The sequence below is a fragment of the Prionailurus bengalensis genome, chromosome B1, assembly GCF_016509475.1.
Source record: "Prionailurus bengalensis isolate Pbe53 chromosome B1, Fcat_Pben_1.1_paternal_pri, whole genome shotgun sequence".
Taxonomy (NCBI): domain Eukaryota; kingdom Metazoa; phylum Chordata; class Mammalia; order Carnivora; family Felidae; genus Prionailurus; species Prionailurus bengalensis.
Window position 1 is genome coordinate 62768039 of NC_057344.1, and position 21935 is coordinate 62789973.

Here is a 21935-nt window from a genome sequence, read left to right on the forward strand (position 1 = left end):
ACAATTGCCTTCTTCCCATGCAGTAATATGATTTGAGACTACTGTCTGCTCCAACAATTGGTAAAATGTTTTGCATCAACTTTGCATGGATATCCTCTGAAGACAAAGACAGAATCCTATTGCATTCGCAATGAGCAAACGTGTCAAAGGCAACAGCTTTAACAAGATATTGATAGTTTCTCTTCAGTACAGTTATGAGTACAGTGCCGGTGTCTATGAAACATAATCAGTGCACAAAGAGCAACAAATTATGTAATAAATCTTTTTTTTAATTTTTTTTTCTTCAACGTTTATTTTATTTTTGGGACAGAAACAGAGCATGAACGGGGGAGGGGCAGAGAGAGAGGGAGACACAGAATCGGAAACAGGCTCCAGGCTCTGAGCCATCAGCACAGAGCCCGACGTGGGGCTCGAACTCACAGACCGCGAGATCGTGACCTGGCTGAAGTCGGACGTTTAACCGACTGCGCCACCCAGGCGCCCCCAAATTATGTAATAAATCTTGAAAGCAACTGGTAGAACTGTCAAATAAGGTATTCACATCTAGGAAGATGTTTGAAATTGATGTAAAAATATGACTACATTGCAATTTAAACTTAAATCTCCATAAAATATCCATATTTAAAAGCCCAAAATAATTACTGGATGTGTAACCTTAAATGAGACCAATACTGTATTCATGCATTGAGTAAATGCTAATATTATACTATACATTTGGTAAACACTAGTTGTCAAAAGCACTTTTTCTTAACCTTTTCACAGCATAGTAAGATATGTATAATGCATTTTGCATAAAGTGACTGAGGGTGAGGTCTGGAAGATGCAATAAGCAAAAATAAAGCCAGATGTCAGTGAAATGATCCCAGTGTGAGCTGTCTACCTCTTCCCTTGTTATTTCTCTATTACTATATTATGAAATTCCACATGGCAGACAGCCATTATATTTTAGTGGTAGGAGCCACCCAAAAGAACAGATTTCTAAACTTTTTTCTAATCTCTTTGGAACGTCCTAGGAATAGTAGCAGTAATATTATAAATCCCAGAAGTTTCAACCTATAAGTATTCATGGTAGTCCCCTTTTCCTCTGGTAAATCTAGAAAGTGTCATGAAGACTGACAACACTTAAAAATTTTTTTTCAAAAGATTTATAACGAGACAGTTGCAGACTTTAAAATAGCCACTCTTGGTAAATATTCTTTTATTGATCTTTTTTTTTCAATGTCTTTCCCTGTAAAATGGAGAGAATAGTGCCAGCTTCATAAGCTTCACAATATGAAGACTACATGGGTTACTGGGGCACCTGGGTGGCTCAGTCGGTTAAGCGCCCGACTTTGGCTCAGGTCATGATCTGACGGTCCGTGAGTTCGAGCCCCGCATCGGGCTCTGTGCTGACAGCTCAGAGCCTGGAGCCCGTTTCAGATTCTGTGTTTCCCACTCTTTCTGCCCCTCCCCTGTTCATGCTCTGTCTCTCTCTGTCTCAAAAATAAATAAACGTTAAAAAAAAAAATTCAAAAAAAAGACTACATGGGTTAGTATATGACTACAAATTCTCACAGACAAACGTGCCTCAGAACTTAGAGTTATAACTTTCCTTTTAGAGAAAGAATACAGTGTATAAATATATATATATATATATATATATGCCACTGTAATCAATCACAATATTTATGCAGAGCTTATAGCATTTACCTTGATGGAATGGAGATTGTAAATTAAGTTGTAAATTAAATTAAACTGTAATTTAGTTGTAAATTAATTAATTAATTGTAATTAATTTTGTAAATTACTTAAACTATTGTCATTGTAAATTAAAAAATTGTCCATTCAGGACAGCTTTTGCCACCAAATGAGTTCAGGTCATGTCTGGTCTTGCTGCCAATTGAGCTTAAAACAAACTTTTTGAATTTTAGAATCGTAGACAAAAAATTGCAGTCCTGAATATGTAGAACACTTAGACACTTAGCACAGAATTTCACATAGCATGAACACTAAGCGTATGTTTTTCATTTGTTATTATTTTATATTATTATTATCCAATTTGGAACTCAAGAAGTTATCTCCCTTCTTTCCTTCTTCTTTTACTTTTTCTTCTCTCCCTTTCAACAAATAAATATCCAGGGCATTTTACTTATACAGCACAAATCTACATGATGGAATAATCTGCCAAGGGTAGCACTTAGATACAATGCAATTTCTTTCCCGGGACCAAGGACCAGTAAGAGTCCCCAAAATACCACTTTTTTATTGCTGCATAAGTTGTCACCAAAACCAAAACTTACACTTTGTAAGCCATACTCAGAAGCTATCATCCACGTATTTATAAAGTCAATAATTGAATTAAATTAGCAACTAAATGGCAGCCATGCTAAAGCTTATTTATTTATTTATTTATTTTAACGGGGTGGGGGACAGAAAGAGAGGGAGAGAAAGAGAATCCCAAGCAGGATTCGTGCTGTCAGCGCGGAGTGCCATGCGGGGCTTGATCTCAGACACCTTAAGATCATGACCTTAGCCGAAATCATAAGTCAGACACTTAACCAACTAAGTCACCCAGGCACCCCTAAATGGCAGCTATTCTAATGTTGTTACTATATTTGTGGACATAATTTTGATTACCAAGGCTTTCTCTGATCACCACTTATAACATGAAAAATGAAAAAGCCTGGGAGATTCTTCATAATTAAACAATTCTTAAAATGGATAACTAAATAACACACATTTAAGCCTTACTTTGATATTTTCCAAAAAATTTCCCCTCTTCCCCAAAATGAGATTCCCAACCAAATTTCTAATTCAGTAATGGGGCTAGTTTAAAAAAAGAAGGAACTTTAGGGTAATATTCCATACTTATCCAAAGAGTATTGATCAAAACCAAATCCTTATTGACCAACATTTTAAGAATTAAAAAGTACAAACTCTCAGTATAAAATAAGTGTCATGGGGACATAATGTACAGCATAGGGACTATAGTTAATAAAACCACACTGTATATTTGAAAGTTGCTAAGAAAATATATCTTAAAAGTTTTCATCAGGAGAAAGAATTTGTAACTATATGTGGTGATGGATGTTAACTAAGCTTATTGTGATCATTTCACAATATGTACAAATATCAAATCATTATGTTGTACACCTGAAATTAATACAATGTTATATGTCAATTATATCTAAATTAAAAAGAACAAATCCTTATTAAATAACATTTTACACTCAGGAGATGAAAATCTTCAAAGCATTCCCCATTAATTCCATAAGAGAGTTACTTATGTTTGGTCCAAATCTGTATAGAAAAAACTCTTGGAGCAAAATGTTAAGTATGTCTTTTAACATAAGAACAACCAATCATACCCCAGACTCTCTCTAAATCCAGTTCTAACTTCTAAACAAGACAGACCCTTCTACTGAAAGTGTTTTCACCATTTTTCCCAGTTATTCAACTGCTTCACTAACACAGCTGAGGCCTAGTTAAATGACTAACCTGCATTTTTTTGCATTTATAACTAATTTTGCCTGGTTTGAATACTATATGAAATGAGGATAATAAATCTTACCTCCTAGAGCTACTATGTGGGTCCAATCCAATCTCAACACACATTTAATTTCAACTACTACTGGCCAAAAGATATATAAAGCCTTGTGTAGCGTGTTAAACATCATAAAATGGTAACATGTTTTATTCTTTATTGCAAATAGTGAAAAAAAAACTGATGTAGAGAATCGCATTTATACATTTCCATTAGGTAGGAACCTGTGGAAGATTCATCTTAAAATTCTTTAATATGTGAGCCATTTGTGATTTTCTAAACAGCTAGATATAGGCTGTTTTGCACGCATTATCTTATTTTACTCCCCTTATCAACATTTAAGAAGAAAGTTCAGAAAGAAGTCTAAATACCATTCTTGGACTCCAGAGTTATTGATAGACCAAATAATCTCTCATTAATGAGGTCTTAGGTCCAGATATGAGGATATTAGGTGACTTTCCTAGGTTGTTCATAGTTGAAGCAATGTGCCTCCCTAGAGAAGAGACCCAAATTCCTTTAAGGTCCCAAGGTGTCTCTAGAGCAAGCAACTGAGTCTGTCACTGAAGCTGAATCTGCTTTTATCCTCAGATAAGGTTAGAAGCACCCACTCCACCTAGTTTTGTGATTGGACTATTACTGTATTACACATTTATACAATGGCATAGCATGAATAGAAGTACAATAGAAATAAATAGAACAAAGCCACATGATATGGCACATGTGATAAATTCAACACAAAAACATTGAACAAAATGGCAAGTTGTAGAATATATGCAGTATATTATGTATATATCATTTAAAATATACAGAACAATATTTTATATTATGTATATACATATATAGTAAAAGTACACAAATATAGATAAGAATGATCAAAAGCAAATTCAGCATGGTTTATTTCCAGAAAGGGAAAAGGGATGAAAGATACAACAGAAGGGACACAGACGGCTTTAACCAAATCTAAGATACTTAATTTCTTTACAAAAAAACAAAAAACAGATCTGATGTAATTATGGCAAAATGCTAAGATTTCTTCAAACTAAGTATGGAGGATCATATGCATATATTTGTTTCATAATTGTTATACTTTTATATTGAAATATTTTATGATTTTAATTTTAAAAAATGAATGAATATGTGCATGATAGGGGGAAAAAAAGAAAGAAAGCATGCTCCCCTCATGCATTTTCTCTTGGAAACTGGCAACTTACACACATCACTCTGATTTTCTAGCAATCTCTTTATCAGCAAAACAATGCCAGATTTTTCTGAAGACTGAAAAAAACACTCTAATATTGACCAGTTAGTATGAGCCCAATGCCACACTGCATGATCTCTTTTAATCATTCCAAAAATGTTATGATGTAGTCATTATCATCCCCATTTTGCAGGGAAGGACACTCAGAAGCAAAGCAATCTGATCAAGGTCATACAGCTGTGGCAGAACTTAGCATCAAACCCCCACAGATGCAGACCCAAGGCCCATTCTCATTTGCCAGCACTACATTCGGAAACCATATGTAATCAGAGGAGGAAGGAAGCCACTCAAGCAGGTAGATTAGAATGGGAAGAACTGGAGACATCACTGGACTTGAGTCAGTCAGAAGTCAGCTTAGGTGGAGAAATGCTTTTAAAAGAGGAGATCTGAGCCATGCTTTAAATAAGAGGATGTCTTTACTGACTTAGAAGAATAAAACACAACACAGGCAGTGAAGTTAAAAAGGAGTGTGAACTCATGGGAGGGAAGGTTCCTTTTCTCAGAACAAGAATGGAGAGTGCAATTTACACAAAAAAAGGAAACAGACAAAAGAGAGAATAGGCTTAAAGGAAATTTTAAAGAGAAGAGACCAAATCAGAAAAGAAATTAAGTGATAGAAAACATATGAAGACTATTAAGACGGAAAAATATGGGAGATTGAAGAATCAAATGTTAGCTTCTGAAATTTGAATCAAACCAAACTTTTAAGGCAGAAAGGAGAGCTGAATCATCTGATTTCAAAGGTAGGAAAATTGGAACAAATGATTAAATTGAGAAAAAAAAATGGGGAGCAGAATTGTGGTTTGTTTATTTTTAGAGGTTAAATGGAATACTCTTTTGAAACATGTATTAAAAGCATCTGATTCCACATAAGGAACTTTGAAAAGTGGAACAGGGAAAAGAATTCTGCTTCTGTTTCCTGAGCCTTCTGAAAGTACTTAGGTGGGTGTGTTTGGGTGGAAACATGAGCTTTTTTTTGAACACCCTCTGATCCTCCCCCACCTCAACCTGAAACCCTAAAGCTGTGTTCATGACAACACAATCATTCCTACAGTAACTAAAGACCTGTCAGCAAAAGAGGATTATTACTTAAGTTGAAAAATAAGCAACTAAAAAAAAACCCTGTAAACCACAAAGAACAGGTTCCCATGCCAATATCGAAAGTGACAAAGCCAAAGCAATGCAAATACGGAAAATGTTGTGTGCTGGGCAGCCCCAACTGACCTTCTAGTGATTGGTTTCCAAACTTTATGGAAAGATTTCTATAATTTAACCCAACATAGTCAGACTTTGCTATCTTTTGCTGACTCCTCAGATGCAAATTTATTAAAGGGTATCCAAATTCAATAGAAGACATGTGGTTTGTATCCTACTTCCCATCTACCTATGACATATTGAATTCAAACTGAGTCATTTTGGTGGTCTATGATAAGAATTATGAATTCTTTGTGAAGGCATGAGATGGTCCAAATTCCATCAACATAAATAAATAAATTATACTGTTTGTTTAATGAATGTTGCTTAGGAGTTCTAGGGAAAATAGTGATGTATTACTACTCCAGGACAGTAATCAGACCAACATGGTAATAGAAAAGCCACCACATGGTTTTCTGCAGTGAGATCACTTTCCTTCTCTTTGTTAATTCAACTTAGAATGTCTCACTCTTCTCTTTTTTCCCAATTTTTGCTACCAGTAGAGAATAGTTTCAATATTGTTTGCAACAAACTGGATTTTGGATTAAGGCAAATATCCAGGTATACCATCTCATGTCAAAGAAAATGATAATTGGAAAAGAAATGATTATCTACCTTACCAAAGTACTTATTCTAAATAAAAGAAGCTACCAGTTGCCCACTTTATAGTTTTTAGTCTTGAAAACATGTCTAAAACCCTGTGTTTCAGTCCGCCACAGAGCAAGGGATAAATTGATACAGGACATATTGATATCCTGTAAAGTAATCTATTTTTGTAACAGTAACTATACTACTGGAGAATTATAGTCTCCAAGGAATTTTTTCAAGAATTTCTATATCCTCATTTATATAATTATAAAACAAGTATAAAACTTAGGATTTTTCTGGTGCTGAATAGATGCAAATATAATGCGGACCACAAAATGTTGGAATTTTTCATTCCTCAAGTTTTGGCAATTTAGGGAGCTGTATTAATTGTGTTAACCAGTAGGGTCCATTTTACAACAGAGAAGCTTGCTAGTCATCTTAAAAAGTTAAGGGACTTCCTTGGATGTTTCCTTGGAAAGCAGTGGAAGAAAAAGGTAGAATCATCATTTCAAAAATTGCCAGTTGCAACAATGTGAATGGAACTGGAGGGTATTATGTGAAATAAGTGAAATAAGTCAAATAAGTCAGTCAGAGAAATACATCATATGATATCATATGATTTCACTCAAAAGTGGAATTTGAGAAACTTAACAGAAGACCATAGGGGAAGGGAAGGAACAATAAGTTACAGAGCAGGAGGCAAACCATAAGAGACTCTTAAATACAGAGAACAAACTGAGGGTTGATGGAGGTGGGGAGTTTGGGGGTTGGGGGAGGTAGGTGAGGGGGCATTGAGGAAGGAACTTGTTGGGATGAGCACTGGGTGTTGTATGTAAGTGATGAATCATGGGAATCTACTCCTGAAGCCAAGACTACACTGTATGTTAGCTAATTGACAATAACTTGAAGAAAAAAAAAGTGATGAAAAAAAAATGTGGAATTGAAGTCAGGAGATCTAGAACCTATTCTAATTCTGGCTACTTTTACCAGCCATGTGACCTTGGCTAAATCAGCCACTACTCAGTTTCCTTATCAACAAGTCAAGGACAATACCGACCACACTTCTCTCACAGAATTGTGAGTATCAAGTAAAAAACACTATGTTTAGATATATCAATGTGCATATGCATGTACTCCCTGCTTTGAAAAGATTTCTGTGTATATGTGTGGGCAACAAAAATGTAGAAATTCAGACAAAATGTGAATACCACAGTCAGAAAAAGCCAGCAGATTGGCATGTAAAAATGCATGCCCAAAAATATGCAAAATGGTAGCAAGAAAGGGGCTGCACATTTGGTGGAAAGACGGTTAGATTCCAAGACATCAAACCCAAGGCAGAAAAATGAGAGAAATTGCAGGATTCATGATGTCCATTTATGAAAGGAAATCGGTGACCGAGGTGACACCAATTTTTTTTATGATACTAAAATAGAGAAATGTCTCTAGTGGGACCTCAAAAAAGTGTGTGCTATATAAATAAAAATTACCAATGTCCTCCCAACTATTTCCTTGGATCCATAAGATGATGAATGTCCCAGGGCCATTTGTTGTCAAGAATCTTAGCATAGGCCTACGTAAGGATGATAATGTCAAACCATAGTTTAATAGAAATTGTGAGGGATTCCATTTACTTATGTGATCAACTGAGGAACATTTTCTTAGTAAAATTAAGGAACAGAATCAAAATTAAAACAGATCTTGCTTCCATTTGAAGACAGACCAAGACAATGTCTCACAAAATTTTGTTGTGATATTATGACCCAGTGTTCTCCAATGGAAAAAAACCATACACGTACAATGCTAGTAGTTATTACTAGTCACCATTGTAGCCATAAACAACATATTTAACTACTCAGAGAATATTTAACATTAAGCAATGAATCTCCCTAGTAAGTCCTAGATATACACATTGCCAAATGTAGCCTCATATAATTAAATGAATGAAACTGATAGACAGAAATACTCAATATATGCCAAGGAAATGTTTGAAGATGTTTCCTGAAAATCATAATTTTGATTTTAGAATAGTTGAACTTAATTCATTTTTTATAAATACTAAATTGTCTTGGAGCCACTCTTAAGTGTATAGTGATACAATGATATCATTGTGACCTGAAGGAAACCTCTTAATTCTGTGGAGTGGACTGGTCATAAAGTTGCAGGTGTGTCTCACTTATTCAGAAATGATATTGTCTTTATAATAGAAGCCTAACATTTCTGTTCAGAATATCTTCAAATAACACTTTAACTTGTTTTTAAATCAGCTTTGCTAGATAAAGGACCATTTCCAGAATTTGGGGTGGTGGGGAGGGTGGGAAGGGGAGGCAGCAAAGGGATTTCACAACTGGGCAGTGAAATTCTTGCTTTATATTCAAGTCTTTAATACATTTTGAGTTAACTTTCGTGAGGGATGTAAGATAGAGATCCAGCTTCATTCTTTTGCATGTGCCTATCCAGTTTCCCAAATACCATTTACTACAGAAACTATCCTATCCCCATTGAGTGTTGAGAATACTTGTCAAATATTAGTTGACCATATAAGCATGAGTTTATTTCTGAGCTCTCTATGCTGTTCCATTTTATGATTTTTTTTAATTTCTGTAAAAAAATTTTAAAATCCCATTGGAATTTTGATAGGGATTGCATTGAATCTATAGATTACCTTGGGAGTTATGACCATTTTAATAATATTAATGCTTCCAATTCATGAACACAGGATATCTTTCCATATATTTGTGTCTTCTTTGATTTCTTTCTGAAATCATCTCTGGATGAAGGGGTCTCGCAGGCTGTTCCCCTGGCAGGGAGTGCCACTGGTTGAACTTCACAATTTGGCAAGACTACAGCCAGGCTCTGCAGTTACTCCTGGTTACATGGGACCTCAGGCTGTGTTCCCCAACCAGGTGATGTCTGCAGCTGTACTCCATGTTGAGGCAAGGTGCAGGCAGGGTGTAGGCAGGGCTTTGTGGTTGCATGGGGCTTCAGGTTGTGCTCTGAGATCAGGCAGGCCACAGGCTATACGCCGAAGCTGGGTAGGACTGCAGTCTGATAGGGCTTTGCAATCAGGTAGACTATAGGATGTGTTCCATGATACTGGTCATCTGTGGCCACACTTCTCAGAGGGCAAGAATAGATATTATGCTCAGAAGTTGGATGTGGCTTTGAATTTGCTTCTTAGACAGTGTGGGCCATAAAATGGACTCCATGGCCAGTGTGGCCCTTTTGCTGGGGACCAAATCAGGCAGTACTGCTGGCTGAACTCTCTGGCTACATGGGGCCACTAGTTTAGCTCTGCAGATGGCCTGAGACACTGGCTGGGATCTCTGCTCAGACATGATTGTAACCAGGAACTGAGTCTGCTAAGATCTGAGTGCTGGATGCTGAAAAAGCCCTGCTCCCCTTCTCCATCTCTATCTGACCCCCAGTGGTAGAGCCCTGTAGATTCCCCCTGTGATCCCTATGAAGTGAGACTCAAGCGGGCATCCCAGGAAGCATGCACCAGTGTTGAGGAAGCTGGATGTCCACGTTGGGCTCTCTTTTCCTACTGGAGAAACTATAAGCCCAGAACAGCCCTCTCAGTGCAACGCTATGCTGGCCCAGGGGAGGGACAATTTGGTCAAAGTGAAATTGTACCTCTTATCCTTCTACTAAGGTCCTTGTCCATCTCTGTGCTCCAGGAGGCTACTTCAGCCTTACCGCTGGGTTCTGGGATTTTCACAATGGAGTTTTGTCTATGGAGAGTTGCTAACTGGTCTTCTGGTGAGGGGACTGAAATTAGAAATGATCTGTGTCACCATCTTAATGATATCACCCAGTATCTTTATTTCCACAGTGGGCCTTTATGCTGTCCACTCTTCTGGTGCTCCATGCGTGAGGGGTATGGATATCATCCTATATCTTATTGCTTAGCTCAAGTGCATCCTACTTAGGTACCCACTCTCCTGACTTGGTGGAAGATGCCTCAAGACTCCCTTACTCTTTTCAACTATTAAATTAGATAAATACAAGAGTTAAATAGCTAACACCTTATAAAATAAATACTTGTTGATTATAAGAAATGAAAAATTTAGAAAACTATAAAAAATATAAATATAAAAACTGTACCAAAACCTAATCTTTAACATTTTGATATATGCTCTTTTAGACTATATGTTTATTTATAGAAAGAAATAAATGTACATACATAGAAACTAGGATAAGGTGGTAGTAGATATATTTATATATATATAATTAGTGTTAAGCATTAAGCTAATTATATATTATGTTAGCATCATGCCAATTATATATTAGCTGTACTAATTTTTCATTAAAATTCCATAAGAAGCATTTTTTTCTATCAATAAGCATCTTTAGAAATAATTTTTAACTGAATAATCATAATTTAAAATTTTTCCCTTTATTATCAACCATTTGGGTTATTTGAGGGTGCATTGAAATTGTAGATTGCTCACAAGTATATAAATAAAAATTAACATGATTACCATTGTAATAGCCCCAGGAAGATTATAGTACAACTTGAGTGTTATCCTCTGCTCTGAAAGGATGGCCATGTTATACATTAATATATGAATAAATTAACTTACTGGAAAGAATAATTTGCTTGAAAACAAGTGCTTTGACACCTAAATAAGTCAGCTAAGTTTTCTATAGAATAACAGGTTGACTATAGAATAACTACCCATTTTTTTCTTAGTGTTGTTTCCTAATGAATTTTTCTAAGTGGTTTGTCCTGTCTAATTTTATCAGTCTAATAAGAATCCATGCTTCAACATTCTCACTGCTTCAGGCAGAAATTCCTACAAACATGTCAAATGCATGAGTGAATGGACAAATTGGCATAGTGGGAGAGCACACACACAAAAGTGAGATGATGGCTGACCGATTTCCCTAATTACTGGAGTTTTAACGAGACGATAAAGCCCTTACTAAGGATTTCCTAAGTTTTATTAGAAGTCAATACTCTTTTTCTATTTGCAAAACAAGGGCAGCTCAAACCAACTCACAAAAGGGCAGTGTCATATTCAGTTTACAGTTGATGGTCATAGTTAGTGCCAAATGAAGCACTAATGCACAGCGTTGCTGAACATGCAAACAAAGCAAAACACAACAAAACAAAATTTAAAGAGGGGAAGTGATCTCACATGGTAAGCATGACAAAATTGTGAGGCCAAAATGACTGCATCTCACCTCTCTTTTCAAATTGTAGCCCTGAGTCTTTGCTCATCTGAGCATCTGATCCCACAAAAAACAAATGAATGATGTTAATTCTCTTCTAATTCTACCAAAGTACATCTCTCCAACCCGTAAGGATCTAAAGAACGTTCTCTTTTCTCACCTAAAGGACTTGTGTTTTACTTATATTAATCCAGTTGACATCCTTTGTTCATTATCTCCACCTTCCTATTATTACTTAAATATCTACATATCATCTCTAAACTCTAATTCTTATGATTTCTTCTCACAGGCTGCTCTTACAGAGCTTCACAGACATGAAGAGTTTTCTATTTTTTTTTCCAAATCAATGAAATAGAGAAAAATCATGAAGTCATCAACATAGCTCCTTTATTTTTCCATCTTTCAGAATAACTCTTTGAAACTCGGGGTACTTAACGGCTTTTGCTATTAGTTCAAAATTTATACAGCAGAGGATTGCAGTTCAGTTCCCTGGGGACAAAATGTAGACAAATATGCCTGCTCAAAAAAATTGCATAGCTTCAGACTAGCTGATTTCGTTTTATGATTCTTAGTGTTCTAGTTGATCTAAAAAGAAGGGTCATTTGACATGAAGGTGTATTAAGTGATTTACATAGTCATTATCCCCAAGAGAAAATGGCATTCTCTAACTTCTTAATCAATCCAAAGACTGGTTATTGATTTTGCCAGTTGCATAAATCATTTTTAAACTTTTAAAAGGACTTGGGGAAAAAGAACTTTACCTTATACTTTATAAAAGGTTTATTTCAAAAATTGCTAATAGTATAGTATTTACTGAATGTCATTTTTAAAAGTTGTGAAATGCATATTTAACTTCTCATAACTAATTACCAAAATATATTTGATATGCACGAAATACTGGCTTTGGGAGGAGGCTCATTTGTTGGGTGTTCCTCCTCTTAGAAAAATCCTTTGGGGGTGGCCTTGGTGATCATGTTTGTTCAGGCAACACTAATTGGCTCCCACAGCCCTGGAAGATTATGCCAGGGATAGACATCTGACTTAGATTCTCTTTCATGGAATTTGGAATTGAAACCAAGGGAAAATAGTTTCCTTAGTTTGTAGATGGAACTGAATGTTTAACCTTTGGTGCTATAGGACAGCCATATTTGTGGAGATAACCATAAAGCACAGAGTGAATTTTGAAAACACATACAAAAGGAAAAAGAGACACAAGGCCATCAGATCACAGTTAGGCTGAGAGATAGCTGCCTTACTTTCTGATGATTTTCTAATTCTTGATTCCAAAGCCTTCGTGGTATGATTAACTCCTGGATATTTATATTTCCTTTTCATTTTTAAGCTCACATAAAAGAAATTGTGTAATTTTTTATTTAGAACTGAAAGGACACTGAAGTTTGCAGTTGTAGAAATGATGGTATTTTTCATTTTATATATCATATTTTTCAGTTCAAAAATTCCATTTGGTCTTTTCTATGATTTCTAATTTTCTGTTGAGATTTCTTTTTGTTCTCTGATTATATCCATACTTGCTTTTAATTTCTTGAATATGTCTGTAATAGCTATTTTAAAGTCCTTGTCTGCTAAGTACATTATTTCCGTAATGCTGCATCTATTTTGTTTTGTTTGTTTGTTTGTTAATTTTTTTTCAGCTATGGGTCAGTCACATTCTTTTTGCTTCTTCACATATATAGTAATTTTTATTGTATGCTGGACATTATGGCTTTACATTGTTGCATGTCTGAGTTTTGTTGTCTTCCTTTAGTTTTAAGGTTTGTTCTGCCAAGCAGTTAATTATTTGTAACTCTGCTCAATTCTTTAAAACGTTTGTAAACTTTGTTAGGCTGGTCTAGAGTCATCTTTACACTAGGGATAGTTTGGCTCTATTCTTAAAGGGTGGTCTGCCTGAGAACTCTACTGAAATCCTAAATGTTCTCTAAGATCTCTCCACTCGTCCTGATTAGTCAGATTTCAGCCATCTCCCAGCCCTGTGAAGCTACAGAAATTGATGCCTTCTCAGTTTCCCAGCAGTTTTCATCCTCAATAATTATTTGTTTGTTTGCCTATTCTTGTGGAATTTTGCTCTGAGCATGTGCAAATTAAGTTGTATGAACTCCTTTTCTTTGCAGTGTCCTCCATTCTGGTAACTTTCCCCAGAAAAGCCAGCTCCTTCCCTATCTCAAACTCTATCTCTGCTGCACCAGCTCAGCAAGACCAGTGTGCTTTATTTGGGTTCCCTCTACTTGCACAGTAGATCAGAGAGTATCTCCCATAAGAAAGTCAGGGCCATAAAACAGCTCACATTGTGAGTTAAGCACAACTGAGGAATCACACCCTTGTACCCTCTATCCAGATTCTGAAAAGAATAATTTCATGTAATTTTTTATACAATTTATAATCATTCATGGTGGGTGCCTAGTCTGGGGGCCAATTAGCCTATTATGGAGAGCATTTAAACTGACTTATTGTAAAAATGTTCCTTAAGACTAATCTTATCTAGTATGATTCTGTGTACTGACTGTATTTTTTGCTTACTTGCTTAAACAAAAAGATTTCTGTATTTTTGTTATCTTGTTTAATATTAGGTTTCTTCATGCGTTTTTAGAATTATGTTAATAGGTTTATTGTGAATCAGAGAATTTCTGTTACTTTGAACTTACTTTTGTTCCCTCTATGCTTCTCCTATCCAGCCTCAGGGCTGTCTTTTCAGTACCAAGTCTTATAATAGTATTTTGAATTAATGGTCCTGCAGTGATATGTCAAATCTAGACGTAGAGCACGAGGGTATGTATGCTCATTCATGATAACAATGATCTTTGTTGGAACCTTACCATTCCCCTATTTGCCAAATCCCAACAGTATAAAAAGCCCTCATCACTGTCTCCATGAGCCCTTTGGTCCCCTTTATAATACAGGAACAGAACTCAAAGATACTGCTACATACCTGTGAATCCAAAGCCTAATAGATTATCCTCCTCCATCATTAATCAATAGTAAGATTTATCTAATTTTTGGTTAACTCTTTTATCATTTGTCTATTATTGCTATGTATTTGGAGAAAAACATGAAATCACTAAGCCATCTTGACCAGCATATATATCTAATTATCAAGCAAACTTCTTTCTCTGAAGTTCCCATAATTTAAACATGAGACACAGTAAGCAGTTCTGATTTTATAGAGTAAAATTCTTATATAAAAGAATCAGAAAAATAAATTATCAGAGAGCACGCCCTCATCAGAAAGTAATAAAAAGAATAATATTCCTTCATAAAAGGAACAGAATCATCATGTGAATTGTAACTAAAAAGTTTTTAAACCCAAAACACTACTACCTTTGTTTTTTAAAGTTATTTCCTTCCTTTTTGTATTCACAATGAACTAATATCAGTGAAAAAATGAAGTGTTAGTTGGAATTACTATCATATGATTTAGGTTTCAACATGGGTGGGCATAAATTTTAAAATCTGTCCACTGCTGCATATTTCCCAGGTATGAAATACTGGAGCTGAAGTAAGTAATCTTTGTCCTTTTCACCTCTCCTGTTCTGCATATAAACTTATTGTCTCAAAAGGCAATTACTGTGATGTTATGGTAGCCTTTGAATTTATTACTACTAGGCAAACTGTTCCAGAAAGAGTCACTCACCAAATTTAAAATGCTTGAATCACAGCGTATTGAATCATTTTAAAACATGTAGTGAGAATCATGGAGAAAAAGATAGAGTAAGTTAGAACACTTAGGACCAGACATTAGCTAGACTTATTGTGGTGATCATTTCATAATATACACAAATATTGAATTGTTATATTGTACACCTGAAACTAATATAATATTAGTTAAACCTCAATAAAACACACACACGCACGCACACATGCACACACACACACGCACACACACTTAGGACGGTGTACAAGTGGAGTAGAATGACCACTACCTGAGTTTTTTATTAGGCAATGTGTATGTACACTCTTCTCTTCCCCATCTTTCTCCCTTCCTTCACCCATCCTCCCTAAACAGTCAATAGGGTTATAAATACCAGAATTGAGATTGAATAATAGAGTTTAGCAGATGAAAGATGTCTGGAATAAACACATTCTTTTTCTATCAAAAACAAATACTTGCCACAATTCTAACTCACCAATAACTAGCTGAGTAGCCATAACTTTGATTTGTTTATTTCAGGAAAGGAAACATAGGATCAGAGTGGATGTCCAAGGTGATATAACCTGTAAGTCATAAATATTCAGTAACTTTATTGGGTTCTTCCCTTTTCTTTTCATATCTATGTCCCATGCATGTATACTCTTTTTGCTAACTCCTTGGGTTTACTCTATGTCTAGCATTCCTCAGAAATTACTTCCTTACTTATGATCAATGTTGAATTTCACTTATCTTCCTGAATTATTTGTTTCTCTTATTCTCTCCAACAGATTTGAATATTCTTAATACAGCAAACATTTGCTAAAAATATTTTTTCTACGGGAGCTTGGGTGGCTCAGGTGGGTGAGTGTCTGACCCTTGATTTCAGCTCATGTCATGATCCCAGGGTTGTGGGATGGCTCTACATTGAGCCTGGGACCTGCCTAAGATTTTCTCTCTTTCTTTCCCTCTGCCCTCTCCCCTGTTTTATGCGCTCTCTCTCTCTCTCTCTCTCTCAACAACAACAAATATATACATATATAATCTTGTATATCATATAAATATAAATACAAATGTAAATAAATACATATATGTTTTCTAAAGTTGTAGTAATATCTAGTAATTATTTCACATTGATTATGCCAGGCACTTTAGTTGAGTATCACATAGTAGAGTATCATATAATAAAATGTTATATACTGTGTTGACTCTTCTCCAAGCACAGGGGCAATATCATGACCGGTAATATCTCACTGAGGCATTCTCGTCCACCTAGCCAGGAACTGGCATTTGACATAGTCCTGGCCACTAAGATCAAATGGGATCTGCTACGGGGATTCTGGAAAAGATATTCCTCACTAATAATAAGAGCTTAGTAAGAGCCATTCCCTTATCTGGACATTATTTTATCTTTATTCAACTCTTATATCTGCAATAGCTTCTTGGGGTTGTGGTGACAGTTTACGAAAATAAGCCAAAAAGATGAGAATGGCAGAACAGAAAGATGGAAAGAACTGAGAATTTGATGATTCTGTTAAGACACTGAGTTAATTAACCCTAGAATGACCCAGTCTCCAATATTCTTGTTATGTAAACTGTTTCCACAGTTGAAATGTTTTCATCTTCCTTGGTCCCTATATGTGGATCTCTTGACTGCCTAGATAGTCTATGTTCTCATCTGCATTTGTGTCTTAGTGTTTTCTCACCATCCCCAACATCTTAATAGGGCTAGTGGTTTTGTCTTTTTTTTCCCTTACCTACTTTCCATTCCTTCAATTTTTTTTTTATATTAATGACACTAGATCCAATAGGGTATACAATATCCATAACTAGTTGTCACTTTTCCTTTATTAATGTATTAATATTTGTCTTTTCATTTTGTCTTAGACAAACCGCATCACTGATCCTTAATGACCTCACTAACTAGTAGTTACTAGAACAACTGGCATCTTCTTATTCAACTGGACCTTTTTTCATATGCTAAACATAGCCCAGGGGAAGAAATGCCTCCATAGGAAGGCACTCCCTTTGGAGAAACCGTCTGTGATATTCTTTGTGTTGGCACTGGAATCTTTTCTAAGTGACCTTGGGTCTCTTCACTCTTTTTTTTTCCATGTAAAATCATTTGGTGATTCATTATCAGTCTCTTTTGGGCCTTACACAAAATTTCTTCAACTTTAAGTGTGGGATTTATGATTTTCATCCAGAAGATGGCAAACAGTCCTTGAAAACACTTAGCTGAGTCACTTTGATCCATCATGTGAACTTCCAGAAGTCCCGCATATTTCATGGGGCAGAGAGCCCTGCTCTCTGGGAAATGCTCATCTCCAAGATTTGGGTAAGACTGTCAGGATGAATTAGCATTAAATGCAACATTCATTATCCCTGCAACTTGCAAGAGGTGAGAAGGAAGATGCAGCTTCTCTGTCAAAGGAGATTTGTCTTTTTGTGTAGTGAAATCAACAAAGGCATCACCTACAAGCCTCAGAGGACACAGTTGGAAAATATTATATAACATGATATTTATATGGAAATCCCAAACATCTAAGGAGTAGCAAATACTAGATAAGTAAGAAAATAATTCCCTGAACCACAGCACTAAGTGTCACAATGTTCATTTGCTGTAAGTTACGTGGATCACGTTTAGAATAGGCTTTCAAGTTCTTACTCAGAAGCCATTGTTCATATTTTAGGCGTTATTATATTAAATTTGGTTAACTTGTTCTTGGTTCATGACAAATGAAACTCACAACATCAGAAGGAATACATTGTTTAGGGAAGAAGATAGTTTTTGTTTTTTTTTTTTTTTAAAGGTCAAGTTTTTCTTTTTGTTTTTTGTTTTTTGTTTGTTTTTAAATTTTTTTTTCAATGTTTATTTATTTTGGGACAGAGAGAGACAGAGCATGAACGGGGGAGGGGCAGAGAGAGAGGGAGACACAGAATTGGAAACAGTCTCCAGGCTCTGAGCCATCAGCCCAGAGCCTGACGCGGGGCTCGAACTCACGGACCGCGAGATCGTGACCTGGCTGAAGTCGGACGCTTAACCGACTGCGCCACCCAGGCGCCCCAAGGGAAGAAGATAGTTTTAATAACATGCATATTGAAAGCAAGGAGAAAAAACAAATGACAAACAGAAGCACCACTTCAAAAAGCATTCTATTTATTTATTTTTTTTAACATGTATTTATTTTTGAGAGACAGAGAGAGAGAGACAGAGCATGAGCATGGGAAGGCCAGAGAGAGGAGAGACAGAATTCTAAGCAGGATCCAAGCTCTGAGTTGTCAGCACAGAATCTGACGCAGGGCTCAAGCCCACAAACTGTGAGATCATAACCTTAGCCCAAGTTGGACACTTAACTGACTGAGCCACCCAGGCACCCCTAAATTTTATATTTATTTATTTATTTATTTATTTATTTATTTATTTATTTTTAACGTCACAAGCATTCTAGCCTATGGCCACTTATTAAGTGCCAACAAGTCAACATGCCTTGAAATTTTCACTGTTATATGGCTCCAAGTTATAATTGATATTCAAAATTATGACTTTACACTAATAAGAAAAATTAATAATGTGTAATATACATGATTTTGCAGCTTTAGCAATGATGGTTGAATGAGTATCAGTGACAAAAGTTTTCTTCCACTAAATCCCGTGTAATACAATTTAAAAATATTCATCATTCAAAAAGATTTACAAATTACATTCAAATATATACAATCAAGCAAAACTAATCATGGATATGTAAATATTCTTCAGCGATAAGAAACTTAAGAATAAAAACAATAAAAATAATAAGAATTTCTGGATGAAAAAATATTTGATTTATAAAGTATGTGATGGAGGTGGGGAAATAGCTGAACATTGACAAAACGGCAACAATGTAGGAGATCCAACCTGCCTCCCCCAAAAGAGATCAACAATTAGAGAGCTATCCATGAACAGAGACAGCACTGGGGGAGCTCTGGAGTCCACCTAAGAAACTATAGCCACACATTAAAACAAAAAGTCTAAGAATAACAGAAGAAGAAGAAAAGAAAAACAGCTTCATTTTGCCTGCATCATTGCTCAGAGGGCCAGCATTGCTCAGAGCCACAGTGGAACTTCCAGCTCAAAAGAGTTACCCCCAGTGGGAAAAGAAGAATTGGGTGTACAACCAGCTTCCCCAGCCATTCAGGGCACTGTGCAAAGGTTCCACTTAAACCTCACTCAAGTCAGACTGGCAAAGCTGAGACCTATAGAGACAGCTAGAAACAAAGAAGAAAAGCAGGGGGTTCCAGCAGCAGCCACTCAGCAAGAGTGAACATGGTTCACAGCGACGTGCTCTGCAGACAAATCCAGCAGCCTTCACCAGTGAAAGGAAAGTGATGGGCAGTGCGGCCACTGCAGACCCCCTGCAGATTTCACTAGCTTTTGCCCCACAGGAATTAGCAATTGCTGATGTTAGCCATCTGAGTACCTCCCACCCCCTGCCCCCAGCCCTGCTGGAGCCCGGGAACTGCACTGGCAGCCAGCCCAGTCCTCTGAAGCTTCATGGGTACAGGACACCACTCTAGATCACGACAGCTGATCCCCACCCCGGGCATGTACTCAGGACCACCCCTCCAGCTGTGCGCTTTCATGCCACTGACCTGCCACCTGCCACCAGTGTCCACTTCAGCGCACACATCTTCAGGGAGACTGTGCAACCCCAGGAAAGCACACCGACCACACCCAGGCCCTTCACGGGTGCTTGTGGGCCCGAAGCAAGCCCTCTATCCTGTCACCAGCCTCCACTGCCACGCACTGCGGCAAGATCCAGAGAACAGAGTAATGTACACTGACTCCCAGGGCTCCTGCAGCTGCCAGCGTAACCCACGGCCGGCCCCAGCTCTTGCTTCCCGGCCTGAGTCCCAGCAGTAGATGTGTGTCTGCAACCAGCCCCTGCCACTACGCAGGTACCTGCAGCTGGCCCCCACAGCAGAGCGTGTGCACACCGCTGGCTCTGGCCACCACTGCTGCCTGGCCGGTCCCTGCCACTGGATGTTAAGGCACAGGGGAGGACCTCAGCAGCCCCTGGAACCAACTACAGTCTATGAACATTGCCAATAAATAATAAAATAAATCAAAATGAAGTGGAACAGAACCAACACCAGGAGGAATCATAAGATCCCTGAGTAGTAAAAGCACTGAAATCAAGCATGTTCTAAGAGATATGGAAGTAGAGTGAAAAAAAAAACAATATTAGGTAAGTGTCAAGCACGAATCCTTATAACATTTGTTGATTAAAATCAGGGAGACACGGTTTCAGAAACCTCTGGGGATAACATATCTCCCATAGTGACTGAATATAGACAAATTGTCACTCATCTGTTTGCACAACAGAAAGATATTTTCAGGGGCGCCTGGGTGGCTCAGTCGGTTGAGCGTCCGACTTCGGCTCAGGTCACAATCTCGCGGTTCGTGAGTTCGAGCCCCGCGTCGGGCTCTCGGCTGATGGCTCAGAGCCTGGAGCCTGCTTTGGATTCTGTATCTCCCTCTCTCTCTGCCCCTCCCCCGTTCATGCTCTGTCTCTCTCTGTCCCAAAAATAAATAAACGTTAAAAAAAATTTTTTTTAAAAAAGATATTTTCAGGTTTAACAAAGCCTTGGGAAATTTGTTAATTATTTTTTCTGTAAAAATCAAGAATGTGCACTCAAGAGAACCACTGATTGAACATAAGAAAGAACACAAGTGTGAAAACAGTATTATAGTACCGATGTATAATGATTATCGAATTGATATTGAAACTCCACAGGATGAGAAGATTGATATAACAGGAGAAATATTGTCAACAAATATAATTATTAAACTTTGTGTTCTAAAATGGAGTCATAATGTTAGCTGCATAATGTTAGATTCACAAATGGGAAGGAGAGTCAGAGACAAATAAAAAGGAAAGGCAAAATTAAGTTTGTACATGATTTCTTATTTTCCTTGTTTCCATTTACAGAACCCCTGTTAGCGGCAAATTGTCTTCAATTTAGAAATTAAATTGGGCCTTTGACTCATTGCATCCGAAAGAGTGAGATGGGTCACCAGCAGCTCTCCTGGAGCCATCCCAGGAAATCTGGCCCCGGTTCTTGAGACATCTGCTCAAAATGGTGCCTTCTGATCCATAAATATGGCCTCGATATGTGCCACCAGTGTTTTCGTCAGTGCGCGAAAGATAGAGGTTCTATTAAGTTGGATGAAGTGAACCTCCTTGAGTGGATCATCCAAGAGGCCTACCTTAATTGCAGATATTCAAGATACATACCTTCATGCTAACTCACTGTACATAAAATAAGTATACTTCAATTATGAGTGTTTTAATGTGTAAAAAATTAAAGTTACAAATTAAAATTAAACTGGGATATTCAGAGAATTCAAAATGTTTGACTTTTTTTTTTTGAGAGAGAGAGAGAGAGAGCAGTGGAAGGACAGGGAGAGAGAGAGGATGGCAAGCAGGCTCCATGCTTAGCACAGAGTCCAACTCTGGGATCAATCCCACCACCATGAGATCACAACCTGAGCAGAAATCAAGAGTCGGACACTC

At 37.0% G+C, this 21935-nt stretch overlaps 1 pseudogene; it reads left to right on the forward strand.

Moving 5' to 3' along the window:
• The first annotated feature begins 21421 nt into the window (after positions 1-21421).
• LOC122468817 lies at positions 21422-21667 on the forward strand (annotated as a pseudogene).
• Positions 21668-21935: the final 268 nt, after the last annotated feature.